This window comes from Mirounga leonina, unplaced genomic scaffold, assembly GCF_011800145.1.
Source record: "Mirounga leonina isolate KUSES-001 unplaced genomic scaffold, KU_Mleo_1.0 Mir_108, whole genome shotgun sequence".
Lineage (NCBI taxonomy): Eukaryota > Metazoa > Chordata > Mammalia > Carnivora > Phocidae > Mirounga > Mirounga leonina.
In genome coordinates, this window is record NW_023270237.1 from 3,053,253 (window position 1) to 3,068,733 (window position 15,481).

Here is a 15,481-nt window from a genome sequence, read left to right on the forward strand (position 1 = left end):
TCCAGAGATGTGAAGGCTTTTGGGGTCCCTGCTGTACCTTTGGCTCTGGTAGGATCAAGCACCTTGGCCACATAGTGACTTTAGGACATGAGAGCGGATTCCTCAAAGTGCTCCTCTGGCATTGATTAAAAGGTGAGGGAGAAGGGAGGAAGGGAGGGAGGGGAGAGAGCCACAGAGGAAAAGAAAATGTTAGTGCTGCTTTGTGCTGTGAGGCTTCCGTGTCACTGAGGGGAGAAGACCAGGATTCCAGAGAGAAGTGATTGAGGAGGAGACGTGGGGGAAGGTGAGTTCAGAACTGAGCCTGAGAAAACCTCACACCACCCATTATAGTGCTGTTGAGTAGTTAGGAAGGAAATGACTGAGAGGTTAGGGAGGGGAAGTTATTTTATATCGGGGAGAAGCCTAGGCTTAAGAGGACTTCTTTGAGGCATCACTCACTGTGCAATATGTTGGCGTATTCCCTCAAGTGGGGTTTATAAAACAAATTACTTCGAGTGAATCTAGTTTTCCCATTGATTTCATTATTAAAATTATTTTACAATGTGATTTTATGGTATACTTAAATATGTATTTATACCACATATGTATATTTACACTGTAATGTAAACATTTATAAATGATTCTAAATTACAGAAATTATTTTTATGAGTTATATAAATCATTCTAATGAACAAAGTAAGAACTTTTGATGAGGGAAGGGATCAAGTTGATGGCTGGGCATTTTAAACAATTGGGTGGAATTTTACTTTGCACATTTCCCTAATCTTTGTTCCTACAGTCTGATCCCTTACTGAGAGGATCCATCTTTCCTATCTATAATTGATTGAGGTTATTTATTTTATACTTAGAAGCCCCCTCTTCCCATATTCACATTGAGCATTTACAGTGCTCAAATGTACTCTGCTAATCTTTTGTCTAATTCGAGTATAGAATATATATTTTTTTATTAATTTGGATTCCACAAGCTTGGAACTTGTGAATTTTTAGATAGGGTCATTTTAAAAGAAATAAAATTCACTTAAAAATTCATTGAAATAGGGCTGTGAAATGTTTGTCTACTTAAGAGAACAAAATGGCTTTAAGAACTTTGGAAACACCATTAAAAAAAATTGCAACTTAAGGCAATATCACTACACGTCAGGCTGAATATTTGCTGTGCTCATCAAAAGTACTTCCTATAAGTGTCGAGAAACTACCTACCTCACCTTTAGTCTAGGTTGAATTACCTAGACTCTTTGAAGGTGAGAAAAGCATATTAAAGTGATTTTTTTTCCTGCCATGGATTCAGTGTGGCTTTTTTCCATTGTGTCTGAGTTAGATCTGACTGTATGACAATATTCAGTAGTCCTAGTTTACAATACTACACTTTACCAATAGGTGTCACTGTCTAACACATGATCTCTTCAAACAAAAAAATTCTTATGTATGGATTTCGAGGTTCTGTAATCCTGATTAATTCTGTAGTTTATCGGGATGGAAGGGTAGAAACTTTGAGCCTTAAGTTTCTGTAAAGCAAGGACTCCAGAGGCTGGTGGGAGCAGAGGAAGGAAGCGTTTTAGCTATTTCAGGGAGAAGTTACGAGAGGACAGAGTTCTTAAGCTCTCCAGCATTCAGAGATCTGTCAAGGGGCGGATGACCCAAGTCCCTTTTAGTGATTGCTTGTTGAGGCTTGCTTTATTTATTTATTTCTCACTCAGCCACGGACTTCCAGTAATACTGGACGGTCTGTTAATTCAAAGTCTGTTCAGGGTTCTGAAAGGTTTTGTCCTGCTACACACAACTAAGTCAGGATATCCTGACACAAGATTTTTATCTTTGTCAAATACCGGTGGTGAGGTAGACATATGTTATGTGATGATTATGGAGTTGGCCTTGAGCGCTTGACACTTACAGAGAACATTTAGGAATTAGAAAGAGAGCAGGGAATCACTGTTGGATCAAATTCTCTGCCCGAAGACTTGAAGGCCTAAGTAGACTTCCTTCTCCATGATATAAGAAGAAAGTGGCATTTCCACAGTTTCAGTGAAACTTCTGGAAGATTCATTTTTTCTTGAGCTGCTTTTTTGAAAAAAAAAATTATTATGGAAGTTTTGAGCATATACAAAATTAGGGAAAATAGTATGATAAACCTCCATATGCCTCTCGCCCAGGTCCAACTATTATCAGCACGTGGCCAGTCCTGTTTCATCTACACTGACTCTCCTATGCCTTACTACTACCTATTGGATAATTTTGAAGTAAATACTAGATATAATATTACCTCATCCCTAAATATTTCAGTATATATCTCTGAGAGACAAGACACTATTTTTTAAATCATTGTTAGAGCCAAAAAACACAACCCCCTTAACACTATTTCTTCTTAAAAAACAAAACAAGACAAAACAAAACCCTAAAGAACATTTATTTGTTTTTCACTAAGATTTTATCTTGAAGATGCAACTAAACTGTCACCACTCCCACCCCAACTTGAAGAAGGGTTAGTGCAGTGGAATATTATAAAGCGGATATGGAGAGCTTGAAGGATTGGGACCAACATTAACTGACAAAAATCAACTTCCATCTAAATTATAAAAATGCTTACATTAAACAAAAGGGGGGAAAAGGGGACCATGGGGGTTTCAGATTGAGCAAGATCCTCACATTTCATCTAATACATGTAATCCTGGCTGGAGTGTACCACAATGGAAACGGGATTACTATAACATAAAACTTCCACCGCGGCGCACTGTCCACAGGGGTTTTCAAGCCCACCCCCATCACCCAGTGCTTCCAACTCAGCTATTTCCAGGCCTGTTGGGTCTGCCCACAGGGGAGCATGTAGATCTTTTCTTTCATCCAGTCTTTGTTTTAAGACAAAGGGGAATGTCTGGGGGTACGCCTGGGGATCAGCTCCATAAACAAGGCCGCTGAGGTTTGCCAAGTTATGGATAAAATCAACCAACTGACTGATACCATATGTGATAGAGAGTCTCTTCAGATGATCTTCATAATTTTACAAATGCTCAATGCCTTCATTCACAGAGTCATGGTCAGCCTAAGTTCTGCCTTCTGGCCTCTTGGTAGGCTGTACCAGCAAAATGGTGTAAGATGTGGCCCCAAACTCTCTTGTTGTTGATCCTTCCTATGGCACCAGTGCAATACTATTTCTTTGATATCATTAAATATGCTTTCAGTATTCACTAAGTTTACCTTATTGTTCCATAACATTTAAAAAATTGATTTATTAAAGTCCACGCCTGCATCTCACTTGGTGTTTCCTAAAATTCTTTAACTCTGCAACCTTTCTCCTCCCTCCATTTCTTTTTTTTTTTTTTTAAGATTTTATTTATTTATTTGAAGAGAGAGACACAGCGAGAGAGGGAACACAAGCAGGGGGAGTGGCAGAGGGAGAAGCAGGCTTCCCGCCGAGCAGGGAGCCCGATGCGGGGCTCGATCCCAGTACCTGGGGATCACGACCTGAGCCGAAGGCAGACGCCTAACGACTGAGCCACCCAGGCGCCCCCCTCCATTTCTTTTTTAATGCATTTATTTGTTGAAGAAACTGGATTTTGTGCCCCATAGCATATCTTACACTCTGGGATTGGCTGATTGCATCCCTGTGGTGTCATTTGGCATGTTCATCTGTTATATCTAGATGCTTGATCATATTCAAGTTCAATTTTTTTGTAGAACATTTCATAAGTGATGCTGTAGACTCAGAGTCATGTGATGCTCGACATACTGTCTTTTCATTGTCTTGTATTTTATCTTATTTTATTGTTTGGAATGTTAAGATTGATCAGAAGTTTCAGATCTTGTCAGCCTGATCCATGCATCTTTCCTCAGATGGCTTTAGCAACTCTGGATGACCATTGTCTAGAGCTATTATTTCATTAGGGGCTACAAAGCTACAAAATAGAGATACTCGAATTCAATCATTCCTTCTGTAATTACTAAGTGGAATTCTTCTATAAAGAATAATTTTTTTTGTCAATTATTTGATTACACTGGAATATAGTTAATACAGGAAAGGTAGGATAATTTTCACCCCTTTGTCAAATTTTATAATGAGAAGCTGGTGCCCTAATGAACCTTCAAATGGAACCAATGATGTTTTTATTTTTTCTCTTCTTTTTTTTTTTTTAAAAGATTTTATTTATTCATGAGAGACAGAGAGAGAGAGAGAGACAGAGGGAGAAGCAGGCTCCCAAGGAACAGGGAGCCTGATGTGGGACTCGATCCCAGGACTCTGGGATCATGACCTGAGCCGAAGGCAGACGCTTAACCATCTGAGCCACCCAGGCGCCCCCAATGATGTTTTTAAAAAATATATCGCTATGACCTCATAGATTTTTTTTTTTTTACTTGGTGTGACATGTATTGTATGTTTGTGTTTTTTTTTTATTATTTGAATATAGTTGACACACAATCTTCTGTTAGTTTTAGTGTACAAGACAAGAAATAACAAGTATTGGGGAGGATGTGGAGAAAAAGGGACCCTGGTACACCGTTGGAGGGAATGTAAATTGTTATAGCCACTGTGGAAAACAGTATGACCTCAGAGTTTTTTTAAAGATGTATTTGATGTGTTTTTATCAAATTTTATCAAACTAGTAGAGTTACACTTTTTAATGCACAAACTATATCATCGTTGCCAGTGGGAAACCCTTTAACTTGGCTCCTATTTATTATCTCTTCACATGATCCCCGTGAATGTGGATAGCCTCTTTGCTTTCTGGTATGACAGGATGTTCTAGGCTTATATAAGCTTATTGCACCAGACCCGAAATCAGTCATCTCTCCAAGCATTTCAGGATTTTTTTTTTTTTTTTTTTTGGTGGAAATGGTATTTAGAAACCACAATCTGGACACTAGGGGCACTCCTTGTCCCTGAGTTAGTTATTGCTTCTAGACCTTTTGTGTGAACAGAGTCAGGTAATAATTTTTTTTAAGTAAATTATATCATGAGTATATTTTGACTTTTGATTCAAATGCAAGTCTACAAACGTCATTGACCTGTATTTCCCTTAACCATATTTCAGGATTTTATAAGATTCAGCTTAGGGAAAATTGAGTTTATGATATTTAGTTTGAATTTAATGAGATATATTTATGTGATTTTTCAGTCACTTTTGTGCAGTTAAGCCATTGCTTGCCATCAGTGTATGAACTACTTCTCTGGTTCCTGGAAGGAGAAACAGGGATACTAGAGTAAAAACTAGGTGTGCAATGTGTGGAACCGGAAGCTGATCTCTGGAAAATTCTTTCAGTCATCAGACGTGTTTAATTGTTAGTGGAGAATTCTGTTCTCATCAATACTTCCTTAAAATGGAAGTGCTCTGCCATTGGGGAACATATTTGATAATGTATACAAATGATAGTATAAGCAAATTAAAAAGCAGCATACATTTAAAAATTTATGGTAATCATACAAAATAGAACTTATCAAAATTCCTGTGTTTGTAGGGCACAAACTTACGACAGAACTATAAACAATAAGAACATTTTTGTAACATTGCATAGTTTATGCATTCCAGTTATCAATAATAAAAAATTTTGACCCTAGAGAATATTAAATTATCTTTCTATTCTCATTACAAAAAATTGATATTAGGAAGTGTTCTCATATAAAGAGATTGATGAAAAAATTACAACTAATACTATAAAGAAGGTAAATATTATAAAAGTATCTTAAGTAGTTAATTAATAAGGATTTGCTTTTTTTTTCAGATTCAGATAGTTGAGTATTTGTCAGCTATTTAAACTTTGTTTTTTTGTGATTTCTCTTCTTGATATAAACAAATATGCACTTCCATACCTAATTTTATATTTTTTATTATATATTGTTTTTTTTTTTAAGTAAGCCCCTCAAATTATAGAGACCTCAGACCCCACAAAATCTGGAGCTGCCAGGTGCTGGTTATTCTTTCCTTCCTTATCCTCCCCTCCTCTTAAAATTAAAAAAAAAAAAAAAATTCAAATATAATTAGCATATAGTGTTATATCAGTTTCAAGTGTATAATATAATGATTCAACACTTCTATACATTACTCAGTGCTCATCATAAGAAGTGTGCTCTTAATCCCCTTCACTTATTTCATCTACCCACCCACCCCCAGGCAACCACCACTTTGTTCTCTATATTAAGAGTCTGTTTTTTTTTTTATTTGTCTCTTTTTTTGTTGTTTTTCATTGTTTTGTTTCTTAAATTCTACCTATAAGTGAAATCATATGGTATTTGTCTTTCTGTGACTATTTCACTTAGTGTTATACCCTCTGTTGTTGCAAATGGCAAGATTTCATTCTTCTTATGGCTGAGTAATATTCCATTATATATATACCCCTCTTCTTTACCCATTCATTTATGGATAGACACTTGGGTTGCTTTCATATCTTGGCTATTGTAAATACTGGTGCAATAAACATAAGGGTGCATATATCTTTTTGAATTAGCATTTTGATTTTCTCTGGGTTGTTCTTTATTTAGCCTCTCCTAATTTTAGCACTTCTCTGTCTGTTCTGTGCCCTGGGACCCGTAGATTACCTTAGCTGGGCTTATGTGCTGTGCTTTTTGACTTCTAGATCGGTTTAAGCAGAGAGGTAGCAGCTAGAGTTGAAAAGGAAAGAAAAAAGTTGGGATATCTATTTCTTTCACTTTTTTCTTGTCTCTCACCATTGTTGGAACAGTGAATGTGCCTCTCTAAGGCATTGAGACTACTTGGTGGAAAGCTTTTGCTCTGTGGTTTCAACTCTTTTGGGGCTGTGGTAACACCATTTTCTTCCTTTTCCCCTTTAGGCCTTGAGTGTAATGACTTTCTCCACTATGCTTCATCATCCTTGTTGATTTCCTTAATCCTGTTCAAGATTTATTAAAAAAAATTTTTTTTTTTAAATTTTATTTATCAGAGAGAGAAAGAGAGTGAGCATAAGTAGGGGGAGGGACAGTGGGAGAGGGAGAAAGAGAATCCCAAGCAGACCCCACACAGGGCACAGAAACCGACCCGGGGCTTGATCCTACAACCCTGAGATCATGACCCGAGCTGAAATCAAGAGTTGGACGCCCAACCAACTAAGCCACCCAGGTGCCACCCTGTTCAAGATTTAAGTAATAGTTCTCTTGTTAAGTTCTTTCAGTTAAACTTTTTTGAGTGTGCCATTTGTTTTTTGCTGGTGCTGAGATATTGAAGTTAAACCTGAGTTGGGAAGGCCAGGATGGGGAATTAGTCAAAACTTAATGGCTCCTTTTGATACACATGATAGTTCAGCTTGTACGTCCTTTTTTGTCTGAAAGCTCTTCTGTATCTGGACCCTGCTTAGGGCATGGGACCCTTTGCCAACGCAGGGGTCTCCTGTGCTTAGGTTTTAGGTTTCACTGGGATACCACATATCCACTTTCTCTAAGGGCATGCTTTCTCCCTGGGGGATGTTAACACCCCATAGCTTATGAATGTTTGATTCCCTAAGACATCTGTATTCTACCCTCTCTAGTGTTTAGAATTTTTCCCCTTCTGCTGCTTGCTGCTCACATGGGTAAATCCCTCTCTTCCTTCTTCCTCTAGTACCTTTAGTATAACATCTGCAGCTGGTTTAGGCATTTATTTTATATAAGGAGAGCATATTATTTCAAGTAACTTATGTTTTACATCTTACAAAAACCCCCGGGGCAAGACACTGAGGATCAGAATGAAATGGGTAAAAGGAAAAATATAAGGAGAATCATACAAATTAAAGTTCTGTTATCATGCCCCCAGACCACCTAGATTTGTCACAGGATGTTTATTAGTGTGGTACGGAGTGTTTCCTGAAGCCTATGTGTGGCAGATCTTGGCTTGCTTACTTTCAGATTCATACTCTATCTTTCTCTGCTCTGTTCTATATGACAAGAAACTATGTTTCTCGGGCCTCTAATATCCCTGTAGGCTTGGCCAATGGGGTACACTGGTATAAGGGAGACGTAAAGAAGGGGAGAAGACTTCTCTCTTCTTTGCTCTTCTTGGCATCTCTGGCAGCATCTCTGAGCCTCCTGGGTGGGTCCAGATCAGCCAGAAAATGTCTCTCTTTATGACTCCACTGGTAAGGCCCACTATGGTTTCACCTTATACCCAGTGACCTCAGCTTCTGGATTTGGGAACACAGTGTCCTGTCTGTGTTTCTCCAGCCCGAGGGCAGCAGCATCTTGTTCCTGTTGCCAATCTCTGCGATGTCTCATCATCTTCTGTTCAGCTCCTTAGTTTTTTCACCACTGGCTTAATCAGTTCCTTAGATTAAATTCTATCTGTTTGAAATACCTCAAGTGGTTTCTGCTTTCTGACTAAAATCCAAATGACATGTTGTGTTTCTGCCCAATGGGAGAATTTGTTTTTAATGAAAACCCCATCTTTGTCATATTGTTTGTATGTAAAAAAGAGCAATCTCACAATCTAATTTAAGTAAAAGGAGATTTATTGCAAGTATTCACTGCTCATGAAATCCAAGATTTATTTCAAGTACACAGAAAATGAAATCTGTTCTACTCTCTACTCTGGGCAGGCTTAACCCTCAGATGATAGTACAGATAAATAGATCAAACTAAGGCACAGTTGACTATTTTACTGCAATCTCAGCTCAATTTATACAAGGCTCCAGGAGAAAACCCTTCCCTCTCTTCAGTCCCTGGTTGATTTCAAGCAGTGTTCTTGACAAGGGGGAAAAAACATGGTTATGTAACTACATTATTTGTTATCCACTTAGACTTCAACAGAGACTATGGGAGAAGTAACAGATCAATGGTACCCAGAAGACTCTCCATAATACGGGCTTATGTTAACTCTCAAATTTCAAATTCTTTTGCTTGCTAACTTTATTTTTTTCTATGTAATTAACTCCTTTCATACACCTTCTCAGACCTCTTTTTTCACTTTCTTTTCACTTTATTCTCATGTAACTTTTCTATAATATTATTGTTAGAGTGGGGAAAGAGCCTTGTGTCCAGGACAAAAAGAATGGGTTATGCACCCTCTTCCATTTGGTCAAACTGTAGCTATAATTGTGAGGTCTCATTTCATTTCATGTAAACATTCTCCAGTTCCCCCCTCGTTAGTTTGACTATTTCCATAATTGAGGAACTTGACAATGTCCTCAGCTTCATTGACTATCCATATTTTATTTTTAATTGTACCTTCTTCCAATGAAATAGCTTCCTCTTCTGATCTATACTGCTGTCTCAAATTATGTTGTGGAAGGGGTCAGAAGCAGGCAGTTCTAGGGGACTGCAGCAGGAGGAGTCTGTGGTTTTCACTGCTGCTGTCCACCATTAATGTGTCTCTGCTCCCATCTTCCTGCAGTTCTGGCTCTTAGTTTATAAAATCTGATAGAGAAGTAGTAGACAGCCTGGGATCAAACATATGGGAAAGGGGCTCTTTATTCATCACTCTGCTCTTGTCTCTTAATTTATACCTGGTTGGTAAGAGATTTGATCATGATCTTCATATTTTACCTATTCCCTCCCTCCAAATCATGAGGACTGACTTTTTCCCTCTATACTTTAGGAAGCAAAAATAATGATTCCAACACCAGTCACTGCAACAAGGAAGGGAATCTAGGACTGATTGCCTCTGGGGGGGCTGACCTGTACAGTCCCTGAGCTGATAATGACCACAGTTTGTTTGGATCTGTTTTGAGGTTCTGCAGAAAGATAAAGCTGCTAATCAAAATTACTACTACTAATCATTTATTTGTTGGTCAGCCCATACATGTTAAATAATTGCACAGTCATTAGTACCAAGGTAAGGGCAGTGAGGTCTACTAATGGCTGAATCACAGGTAGCAGGAAAGGCCTGGAAATAGCTGCAGTTACTGAACTTTGATAGGGGTCACATGTGGACCAGTGACCCAGGCAGGAGACATTACCAAAGAACAAAGATCTAGGGAAGGTGATCTTCATGACTGTAGCTTTCACTGGGGTGCTACCTTCACATGTCTTTAGATGGAGAACTAGAACCACTCCCCAGGTTATATAAGTCTACATGTACCATGGCAAAATGGCCAGGTAGAACAGCTATCCTCAATATTTATAATGGCAAAGTCAAGCTTGTTTATATAGTAAACAGTTAAGCAGAATGGTCTTTGTTGAGAGATTATGCAGTAATTAGGGTGATATGTGTGTGCACGATATGATTTTCTAAAAAGTATTTGTAAGGGCAGAGGGAATAGAGAGCCTTCCTACCTGAAACTATACAGGGTAAGCCCCTTCCTTACCTACCACACCCAGCCTCAACATTGGGGCAGGACTAAATGTAAATGTAGATCATGGAATTTGGTTGGAAGTCCAGTTATAGATCAGTATAGATGAGCTAGAAAAGAAATGGATTGTGAACCACATTATACTTATGTGTAGAAATAAAGGGACAATTTCCATATATCAAGATACTCTATAGACATATCACTGCCAAGTATTTTGACTGAAAGCAAAGCCTCCTTCAAAATCAGCTGATGCACAGCCCCTCCTCCTCATGAAAAGCCAGCAATTAGAGTGATTTCAGACAGGATCTGAGAATTCTCTTTACTGAGTAACCAAGAATCTAGTACATAATAAAATGGAAACTTAGAGCCTATGAAAATCTTCATGGAACATAAAAAAAAGAAGGGCCAAAGAATATGGAAGCAAAAATCTGAAGTGTATCAGAGCAGAGATACTTTACTTATGACATTACTAAATGTTTCCTTCCACCAGCTTGTTATCAAGCTGAAATTAGACATTACTATCAGATACCCAATGTATAATATTTATAGTTTGTGGCAGATCATGATACATAATTTTACTATCTCCTTTAGCATTGTTTCCTATATAGGTTCAGACATTTGTGATTCATTAGTTTTACTGCCTTCATAATATCCTGAGTTAAGAAACGCGTCCAGTGTTGCTGAAGATAGAGATCAGTACCAGATGATCTTGAGAGATGTCAGTGAGGAATCTGACTGTCAACGTTCTAAGCCCAGCTTGGGAGCACCCCATAGAAAATGCTATAGTGTGACTTATTTCAGACTGTGTATGTCACAAGTCACATATAGGAATCTAAGGAGAAACAAGTTTCCATTGGAACAAGTGTCTAGAAACAGCTATAAGTTATAGCAAAAGAACTTGATATTTAGGTTTAAAGATGACTGCACATAGAGTTATTTATGCGTAGTGCGTAAAAGAACCTAGCTCAATCACTTCGCGGCTCTGTGACCTTAGACTGGGCATTTAGCCATTTGGGTCCTCAGTTTCCTTGTTTGTAAATGGGGGCGGGTATAATAACTCTTTATGAGTTGTTGTCAGGATTTGATGAGATAGTACTTGAGAAACACTTGGAAAGAGCATTCGATAAATATTAGCTAATATGATTAACTTTTCATGTTGATAATAAATAATTATATCAATAATTATTCTCACTGAAAGAAAGGTTGATATGAAGTTAAAACTCGTGGATATGAGTTTGGAAGCATGGCTTTTAGTCATGACTCTGACAATTGTGCCTCAAGTGAGTTATAGAATTTTAAGCTGGAATGTGGAAGTGATTTTGAGATTATCTTATTGAATTTCCTCAATTTATGTGAAGAAATCGAGGCCAGGATATTCTTGCTCAAGGCCACATAGCAAGATGGTAGCAGCGTGCATTCCATTCTACTGCCCCTCTTAAATGAACTTGACCCTTAGTTTCTTCATGTGGAAGTCAAGGTATTGAACTGTGTTAATTTCACCCCAAATTCAAGTAAAATATAGGTTCTTTTAATGTTCATGTTATTAATGGTTTAAAATATTAATGTATAAATCTGGAAACACAAGTACTCTATAACACAGCAATTTCTCTCCTACGCATATATCCAACAGAAATGTATATGCTAAAAGATACGCCCTGGAACATTCATAAAAGCACTGTTTGTATTAGCCCTAAACTGGAAATCACCTAAATGGCCATCAACAGTTGAATGGGTAAGTAAACTGGCACATTCACATGATGAGAGATGAATAACCTACAGTTACCGACAACACTGATGAATCTCACCAGTGTAGTGTTGAATGGAAGTTACACACAAAAGAGTTCACATTATGTGGTTCTGTTTATAGAGTCTAAAAATAAGCAAAACAAATGATGTTAGCATTGGGGATGGTGATTATTCTTGTGGGGATAGTAACTGGGAAAGGATACAAAAGGGTTTCTGAGGTGCTGGTAATGTTTTGTTTATTGCTCTGGTTCTGGGTTCTGGCTGCATGTGTGCAGATTGTGACAATGTAGTGAGTTTTGCACCCATGATATGTGTGCTTCTCTGTAGTATGTTATAGTTCAGTAAAAAATGAAATGAACACAGTAAGACACACACAAAAGTTTGAGTGTCACCTGTTGTCAACCACTAATTCAAGTGCTGGGGATAATATACTGAACAAAGGTGACAATATTTCTGCCCTCATGGAGCTTACTTTTAGTGGGGAGTAGAGGAGTCAACGATGTTCAGTGAAGGAAAGCTAATGTTGCCGAAGTGGAGTTCGCCAGGGGTTACTGCATTTATTTGGTAGCTACTTTATGGTTGCCATAGATGTCTTTCAATTTAGAGTTAAACATTTGGTAGGGTATCATCTTTCATTCTGTCTCTGAGACTTTCTTTTATTTTTTTTTTAAGATTTTATTTATTTATTTGAGAGAGAGAGAATGAGAGACAGAGAGCATGAGAGGGAGGAAGGCCAGAGGGAGAAGCAGACTCCCTGCTGAGCAGGGAGCTCGATCCCGGGACTCCAGGATCATGACCTGAGCCGAAGGCAGTCGCTTAACCAACTGAGCCACCCAGGTGCCCTCTGAGACTTTCTTTTAAATACTATTTTTTAAAAATCTGTAATACTTTCTTTTTACTTGTCTGTCTGATGATTTCCAAGTGGTTTTAGACTCATTTTTTTGTCAGTCTGTCAATGGGCATGTACCCATTAAAGTGTTCACTTCTGTTGAAGGAATAGAAACACAGCAAGCTGCTATGGTGCTATATGGGACTTATTAGAGCCATTTAAGTAAGCTCAGCAATGATCTGCTTACAAAGGAAAGACCATTTGCCTTCTAAGATCTATTGCCCATTTAGTGACCTCACTGACAAATGTAACATTATTCAATATTATTGTCGCATGTTTCCAAAGTTGTACTTTAATTGCCTTTCAGACAAAAAGGATGCTTTAATTATTATGCCTAATTGTGCAGAGAGAACAATTGCAAAAACAGGGATCTGCACTGATGTTCTGTTGTGCTTTTATGGAGTAAATGAAGCCTAAGAATCAAAAGAAAAAAATGCTGAGAAACAGATGAAGAACTCTTTGGGAATGCGCAGACTTTTATTGGGACCACATATAAGCACTCTGAGAGAGGCAAAGAAAGATGCTAATTAGAGGGGAAAATACAGTGTGTTTTGCTTGATCACTTCTGATTGTGTCAAAATGTCCCTGGGGACTGAGGGGGTGCATAAAGCCTCTAGCTTGGGTTTTTAATGAGATTTATGCCATTACTTAAAGTTTTATGAGTACTGTATTACTTAATAGTGTTTCCTTTTATGGGACTTATGGTGGACATCTTTTCAGTGGTTATCTTAGTGCTTTGTTTTCCGGGAATATTTCTTTCTTCTCACCTCAGGCAGTAGTGGGTGTGTGGTCCCCCCATGGGCCATTTTGCACAGTGTGGCTCTGACTACAGGTTACAGTTGATTAGAGGAGGGAAGAGCACACGTTTCAGTCAGAGCACCTTTCCTGGACTGTGGCCACAGTTGATTGATCAAGAGATGGGCATTTGATCCAAGCTTGGCCAATTCTTTCCCCAGGAATTTCCAGTTGGGTCTTAGAGGGAGAAGTTGGTCCCTCTTTGGCTGGTATAGATGTGTGGTTGCTGTTTGTAGATGCCTCCTTCTGTCGTGTGCCACACTCTGTAATGGAAGTGAATGATGCAGGTGCACAGCGGGGAGCAGAAGTGGGAGGTCAGTCCTTGGTCCCATTCATTCACAGGGCCAAAGAGGCATTCCTGTTGTGGGATTCCATGAGAGCATTAATTACCCTTAAATGGCAGAGTGGTCTCTGTACTTGCTCTCGGCAGCCTTACCCACTACAATCCCCTTACTCTACACTGACTGTTCAGCAGATGATACCATATAGGTTATTACAACGATATATAATTCAGTAAGCCAGCCATACTCCTTTTTGGAATAAAATAAGTTTTAAATGAATATAATTAATAGAGGAGTAAATAAATATTTTAGAATTCCTAAAATAGGTTTATATTTCATTTTACATTTGGCATTATGTTTCACTGAAGGATGAAGACTAATTATAGAAATCATTCCGTTTTAAAAGTTGAAGGGGTCTCCACTCTGGATTTCTTTCTGGCTGAAGAAACTGGGGCCTAGAAACAAACCCAGCCAGACTTTTTGGCTCATCGGTCCTAGTAGGACTTTCTCATTTGGGATAGTAGATTGTACATAGACCACTACAGAATCTGAGCCTAAAAGCAGAGTGCTAAATTCCTGAGAGAATAGAAGCTAGGGCGATGATGCACAGAGAAGCATTTCCCTGGAATGCAAGGAGAATGGCGTAATGAATTCAATGTCAGGTCCCCAAACACCAGCTTCCATTGCACACCATCTTGTTGTCCGACCCATCTTGTGACTGTGTTTTCACAAAGACTTCAGAAATCTGCATTTTGCATTTTCCACCTCCTCCCCTCCGTCTTCTAAACTCAGAACTCTTCCTTCTCCCCATCATTCTTTAGTTCTCAACTTCCTTGGAGGAATCAGTAGGTTAGGACAGAGTGAACAACCTTCTTGGGAAGATAGCTTTGTTATCAGCCATCAGAGAAAGGTGTGATTTGGTGAGACTGCCCACAGGATGTGGACCAGGATGCATTTTGGGAGAATATGTTCTCAAAAGGGAAATAACTCAAGAAATTCTTCATAATGATCTCATCTAGTCAGAAGTGATGGAGAACTAACCAGAAACTTATTCATTTGTGGGGTAGCAGAGGACACATATCTGAATTTCTATCTCATTTCTTATGTGGGCAAGTTACCTGACTTCTCTATACCTCACTCAGTTCATCTTTTTTTTTTTAAAGTTTTATTTATTTATTTGACAGTGAGAGACACAGCGAGAGAGGGAACACAAGCAGGGGGGTGGGAGAGGGAGAAGCAGGCCTCCCGTGGAGCAGGGAGCCCGATGCGGGGCTTGATCCCAGGACCCTGGGATCATGACCTGAGCTGAGGGCAGACACTTAATGACTGAGCCACCCAGGCGCCCCACTCAGTTCATCTTTTTAAAGGGGAAATGGGTTTATATATACCATTGTTTGGCTTAAATAACAAACTGCCCATGGAGAATTTAGCACCATAAGCATTTCACTATATGTTAGTTATTAAACCTGGGAAAGGATAATTTTTTTAAAAAGGTAAAAATCAAAGATTTTACTTAACTCATTATTGAATGAGTACAACTGGTTCAAAGGGGGAATCCAAAGAACAG

General features: G+C 38.6%; 1 pseudogene; it reads right to left on the reverse strand.

The window, feature by feature from the left end:
- Positions 1–2,781: 2,781 nt before the first annotated feature.
- On the reverse strand, positions 2,782–8,194 carry LOC118019361 (annotated as a pseudogene).
- Positions 8,195–15,481: the final 7,287 nt, after the last annotated feature.